Below are 6982 nucleotides of genomic sequence, written 5' to 3'. Positions count from 1 at the left end.
GGGAGGGGCGCAGTGCGCGCGCGCGCCGTCCGGGCGGGCGGGCGGGGACTGGAGGCCCCGCCCCGAGTAGTCCCGCGGCCGCGGTGGAGCAGCGCCCCCTGGCGGCTCCCGGCCCACTAGCTTTAGGGCCAGGACCGGCGCTCCGTAAACGCACGCGGTCAGACACCGCTCAGTTCAGTTCAGTCGCTCAGTCGTGTCCGAGTCTGCGACCACATGGACTGCAGCACGCCAGGCTTCCCTGCCCATCTCCAGCTCCCGGAGCTTGCTCAAACTCACGTCCATCGAGTCGGTGATGCCATCAACCATCTCCTCCTCTGTCGTCCCCAGACCCTGCTGCTGGGGTCTTTTCCGACCCTCAGTGGAAGCTGAAGCTTGGGGAGGTCAGGTCACCTGTTCCCCCAGGAGTTCACAGAAAGGGCGGAAGCCGGGATGGAGAAGAGACCCCACTAGGGGGTCAGCGCCAACAGCTGTAGCTGTCCCCAGGGCGGGGAAGGGGCAGTCGTTCCAGCCTAGCACTTCCAAGCGATGGATTAGGGTGACTAACTGCTCAAGCCTCGCTCTTCTTGCTGCAAAATGAGGTCCTGGCTCACAAGTTAAGGATGCTAAGATACCACGCGGGCCACCTTAAGTTTGCTTTGCTAGAAATTGTTATAAAAACTCTCAGATTGGACTTTCGAATGCCTCCATTATTTGTTATCCCAGGTGAGAAACATAATGTGTATCTTATGAGTGAATTTCTGTTTGTTAGCCTGCTAGACGGAGAAGGCAATGGCAAGCCACTCCAGTACTATTGCCTAGAAAATCCCATGGATGGAGGAGCCTGGTGGGCTGCAGTCCGTGGGGTCGCTAAGGGTCGGACACGACTGAGCGACTTCACTTTCACTTTTCACTTTCACACATTGGAGAAGGAAATGGCAACCCACTCCAGTGTTCTTGCCTGGAGAATCCCAGGGACAGCGGAGCCTGGTGGGCTTCCGTCTATGGGGTCACACAGAGTCGGACACGACTGAAGTGACTTAGCAGTAGCAACAGCCTGCTAGAAGAGGCCTTCCTGACTGCCTATAAGGCATAGAGTGCGAAACCCTGGGAGTGTTCTGTAGGCATTCACTCCAGGAGGTCGACCCACGTTCCCTAGAAGTGGCTCACACCTGTTAATGAGCCACCCTAGGTGTGGCCATTTACAAGGCCTCAGGCACTCCGCAAATTTCTCCAATTCTGTCTTGGTAAAAAGGAAGATAGGCTCTAACTGAACTTGTGCATACACATCTATGCTGCTGCGAAGAGTAAGACTCAGTAAAAGTCTCGGTGTCAGAATCAGGGAGGTGAGTTGGTGAGAAGCAAGTGTTATTTATCGATTGATTCCATTTTTTTGGCTGAGTTGGGTCTTCACTGCTGCCGGAGGGTTTCCGTTGCCCTGTGGCATGTGGGATCTTAGTTCCCCAGCCAAGGATTGAACTTACGCCCCTTGCTTGGAAGCACAGTGTTAACCACTGGACCATCAGAGAAGGCTCTGCTAGTATAACTTTGTCCACTCCAGTACTCTTGCTTGGAAAATTCCATGGATAGAGGAGCCTGGTGGGCTACAGTCCATGGGGTCGCAAAGAGTCAGACACAACCGAGCGACTTCACTTTCACTTTGTAATTGGGAAGTGTGAGAGATTTCTGCAACTTTATTTATTTTTTTTAGTGCTTTTAAAATTTTATTGAGTCTTATATATGACTGCGTATTTTTACATTATCTGCAGGCATATTCTTTACTATCTGAGCCACCAGGGAAGCCCATATGTATATACATACATACATATATATATAAATGCTTTTGAAATAAAATCCTTTTTTTTCTTCCAGTTTTATTGAGATGTAACTGATGCTGCACTGTGTAAGTTTAAGGTGTGCAGCATGATTAGACACACACACAACATGAAATGGTCACTACAATACATTCACTGAATATCATCTTGTATAAACACAAAATAAAAGATAAAAAATTTTTTTCCTTATGTTGACATCTCTTAGGATTTACTCTGACAAACTTTCATATGTAACATTCAGCAGTTAATTAATCATGTTGTACATTAACATCCATAGTATTAATACTTACCTTTTTTTGGCTGTGCCACTCGGCATGCATGCGTGTTAAGTCACTTCACTCGTGTCCAACTCTTTGCGACGCTATGGACTGGAGCCCACAAAGCTCCTCTGTTGATGGGATTCTCCAGGCAAAAATGTTGGAGTGGGTTGCCATGCCCTTCTCCAGGGGATCCTCCTGACCCAGGGATCAAACCCATGTCTCTTAGGTGTCCTGCATTGGCAGGAGGGTTCTTTACCAGTAGTGCCACCTGGGAAGCCTGCCGCTTGGCATGCAAGATCTTAATTCAGGATTGAACCCATACCCCCTGCAGTCAAGCATGGTGCCCTAACCACTGGACTGCCAGGGAAGTTCCCCTAGTTCAATTCAGTTCAGTCGCTCAGTCGTGTCCGACTCTCCGCGACCCCATGAATCACAGCACGCCAGGCCTCCCTGTCCATCACCAACTCCCGGAGTTCACTCAAACTCATGTCCACAGAGTCGGTGATGCCATCCAGCCATCTCATTCTCGGTCGTCCCCTTCTCCTCCCACCCCAACCTTTCCCAGCATCAGAGTCTTTTCCAGTGAGTCAACTCATCGCATGAGGTGGCCAAAGTATTGCAGTTTCAGCTTTAGCATCAGTCCTTCCAATGAACACCCAGGATTGATCTCCTTTAGAATGGACTGGTTGGATCTCCTTGCAGTACAAGGGACTCTCAAGAGTCTTCTCCAACACCACAGTTCAAAAGCATCAATTCTTTGGTGATCAGCTTTCTTCACAGTCCAATTCTCACATCCATACATGACCACGGGAAAAACCATAGCCTTGACTAGACGGACCTTTGTTGGCAAAGTAATGTCTCTGCTTTTTAGTATACTAAATTTGTACCTTTTACCCACCTTTATCCAATTCTGCCCTCCCCCCACCCCTTGCTTCTGGTAACCACAAATCAGATCTCCTTTTCTATGAGTTTATTCTCGATGTATAATTGACCGACACCACCAGTAGTTCCAGGTGAACAACGCAGTGATTCAATATTTCTGTCCATTATAAAATGATCCCCAGTGTAAGTCAAGTTACCATCTGTCACTGCACAAAGCTACTACTATATTATTGACTATATTCCCCACTGTACATTTCATACCTGTTGATTCACTTATTTTTTAACTGGAAGCTTGTACCTCTTTATTAATCTCCCTCACCTATGTCACTCATCCCACATACCTCTCCCCTCTGGCAACTACCTGTCCTCTGCATCTGAATCTGTTTTCATATGTTTGTTCACTTGTTATGCTTTTTATTCCACTTACAAGTGAAATCATATGGTATTTGTCTTTCACTGTCTGACTTACTCCACTCAGTAAAATACCCTCTAAGTCCATCCATGTTGTCAAAACGGCAAGATTTCATTCTGTTCTATGGCTAATCGTGCTCAGTTGCTCAGCTGTGCCCGACTCCTTGTGACCCCATGGATTGTAGCCTGCCACGCTCCTCTGTCCATGGGATTTTTCCAGGCAAAAATGCTGGAGTGAAAAAAAAAAAAAGAATACTAGAGTGGGTTGGCATTTCCTACTCCAGGGGATCTTCCCAACCCAGGGATCAAACCTGTGTCTCTTGTGTCTCCTCCATCAGTAGGCGGGTTCTTTACCACTCTGCTACCAGGGAAGCCCAAGGACAGGGTTCTGTCAGGTTCTAATACTCCATTGTGTATGTGTATATATATATATATATAAAATATATGTGGCACATCTTCTTTATCCACTTATCTGTCAATGGGCAATTAGATTGTTTCTGTATCTTGGCTATTGTAAATAATGCTGCAATTAACATAGGGGCTCCTGTATGTTTTCTAATGAGTGTTCTTGTTTTCTTCAGATAAATACTCAGAAGTAAAATTGATAGATCGTATGGTAACTCTATTTTTAGCTTTTTGAGGAAATTCCATTCTGTTGTCCGCAGGGGCTGCGCCAGTTTACAGAACCACCAACAGCACACAAGGGCTCGCTGTTCCACACGCCCTCTCCAACACTTATTTGTTGTCTTGTTGATAATGACCATTCTGATAAGTGTGAGGTTAGATCTCATTGTGGCTTTGCTTTTTCTCATGACTGATGATGTTGAGCATCTTTTCATGTGCCTGCTCTCCATATGTATCCCTTTTTTGTCTATTTTGGTCTTCTGCCCATTGTTTAACTGCTGTTTGTTTTACTGAGGTTGCATCATGTGAGTTCTTAGAATGTTTTGGACATTAATCTCATGTTGGATAGAACCATTGCAAATATCTTTGTCCATTCAGTAGGCAACTTTTTCATTTTGTTGATAGTTTCCTTTACTGTACAAACATTTGTTAGGTTGATGTAGTCCCATTTGTTTTTACTTTTGTTTCTCTTGCTTCAGGAGATATATTAAAAAAAATTGCCAAGGCTGATGACAATGTTTTCTTCTAAGAGATTAATGGTTTCAGGTCTTACATTAAGTCTTTAATCCATTTTTGGTTTATTTTGTACCTGGAATGGGAAAGTACTCCAGTTTGAGTCTTAATATTTGTAGCGTCCAGTTTTCCCAACACCATGTATTGAAGAGGTTTTCTTTTCCCCTTTGTATGTCCTCCTGCGTTGGCTGGCAGATTCTTTACCACTATTGCCACCTAGGAAGCCCCCCCTGCCACCTCCTTTGAATATTCTTGTCTCTTTTTCTTGTAGATTAATTGATCGTAAGTGTGCGGGTTTATTTCTGGTCTCTCTATTCTGTTTCATTGACCTATATATCTGTCTTGATTACTGTAGTTTTGTAGCCAACTATATTCTTTTAAAGATTGTTTTGGGGAATTCCCTGGCAGTCCAGTGGTGGTTAAAACTCAGCACTTTTACTGCCAAAGATCCAGGTTCAATATCTGGTCAGGGAACTAAGACCCTGCAAGCCATGTGGCATGGCACACACACAAAAAGGATTGTTTTGGCTATTCTGTGTCTCCTGCATTTTGTTTTGTTATGAATACTAGGATTAGTTGTTTTTTTTTTTTTCCAAAAAAAGCCAGATGGAATTTTGATAGGGGTTACTTGAATCTGTAGATCAGTATTGCCAAGTTAAAAACGTTAAGACTTCTGATCTATGAATATTTACTCACGCCTTTCATTGTTGTCAATACTGTAGTTTTCCATGTACAAATTTAGCATTTCCTTTGTTAAATTCATTTCGAGGTACTTTATTTGTTTGATGCTACTGTAAAAAAAATTTTCCTTAATTTCACTTTCAGATCATCAGCTGAACATGTGTAAAGATAACTGATTTCTGTATATTGATGTTGTATTCTTCAAATTTTGGTTGAATTTGTTTTTGGTCCTCACAAGTTCTTTGTGGACTCCTTATGATTTTCTATACATAGAACCATGTCATCCAAGGATAGTTTTACTTCTTTTCCCATCTGGATGCCTTTTATTTCTTTTTCCTATGTAACAACCCTTGCGAGGACCCGCAGTGCAACGTTGAATAGAGACAGCAGACACCTTCGTCTGGGGATCTGCCTGCTTCTCCTCTGTATGCCTGGGCACCCTGGCCTCTGCCTCTGTTCACATCCCTCTGATCTAAGTGTGTGTGGGATGGGGTGGGCGCTTGGTGGGGGGGCATAGGTAGCAGGCTACCTGTGAGGGGTCAGGTAGGGCTCTTTTGCAATCTGCTTTCTAATGAGCTCAGTTCTCCTGCCACACTTGCAAAAGGAGAGGAAACATGAAGTCAGAAACCTCCTCCAGGGCTTTGTCTGGATAGTCCAGCTGAAGAAGGGCCTGCCTCCTTCCCCGCCTGGCCTGGCTTGAGGTGTTCTGAGAGGGTCCGACCTCCAGGAAACTCTCCTTTCCAGGACAGTGGAAGTGGTCAGTGAAGCATCCTGCTCAGGAGCTGGTGGGGGAACCTAGGAAAGCCTAGGGCTCTTGACATGGGGAGTATGACGGGAGAGTCTGCAGGATAGTGACTGATCCTCCCCCAGGCATGGAAAGGTCAGCCAGTGCTCAGCGTGCGAACTTCTGTTTGGTCCCAGGTACTTCAGAGATGAGACAGGACCTCACAACTCTTGCAGCTGTAACAGATAGAAACCAACTCAACTAAAATAAGCATGAAATTGTGGGCTGACATACCTTGGAAGTCCACAGGGTTTGGCTTCAGGCACAGCTGGATGCAGGCGACTGCAGGGCGCTGCCGGGCCTGCCTCTCTCCACCCCTTGCTCTGTTCCCCCTGTGGCATCTTCACCGTCTGCTGTGCACCGAGCAGTCTGGGTAGTTTTTACAACTCTTGGGACAACTGACACGCCCGGTTCCAATCTACTGGGTCATTTGCTCCACAGGGCCACCTCTCCTCCCCCATTTCCATTGGTGTGGGCACCACACTGGATCAGCTGGGTCACCCGTCCAGCCTCAGGGTGGGACCAGAGGGGTCTGTGATTAATAACCCACTAGAACTACAGTTGCCTCTGAGACCCCTGGGAAATGCAGTGGACAGACGTCTGGGGTCTCTTTCAGAGTCTGAGGGACCCTTTGGGCAGGGCTGGGAGGCCAAGTGGCTGGCCACATGCCATCCAGCTGGAGGCATGGTGCCCGGGTGCAGCCCTGGGGGACACTCTGCTCTGAGGGGCTGGCATGGTGGGCTGCCCCACTTCCGGGCCTCATCCCTGGGCGGCTGAGAGCGGGAAGGGTGTGCCAAGCGAGCGAGTGGCTCTCCAGGATTTGGCCCTGCAGCCTTTCCTCCCCTTGTCATCTGGGTCCCTGCTTGTTTCCTTCGGGGACACTGGCCGGAATGTCCTGGAGACTTCAAAAGGCGGCAGCTTCCTCAAACCCCCTCCAGTTCCCCTGCCCCTCCCGCCGACTTGGGGAGACCATGCACGTTCCACGAAGCCTGGCACACCTGGCAGACACACAGGCA

The sequence above is a fragment of the Moschus berezovskii genome, chromosome 16, assembly GCF_049115385.1.
Source record: "Moschus berezovskii isolate FMDL1 chromosome 16, NW_MosBer_1.0, whole genome shotgun sequence".
Classification (NCBI taxonomy): domain Eukaryota; kingdom Metazoa; phylum Chordata; class Mammalia; order Artiodactyla; family Moschidae; genus Moschus; species Moschus berezovskii.
The sequence above is the reverse complement of the archived record's forward strand: the minus strand, read 5'-3'. Positions refer to the sequence as shown.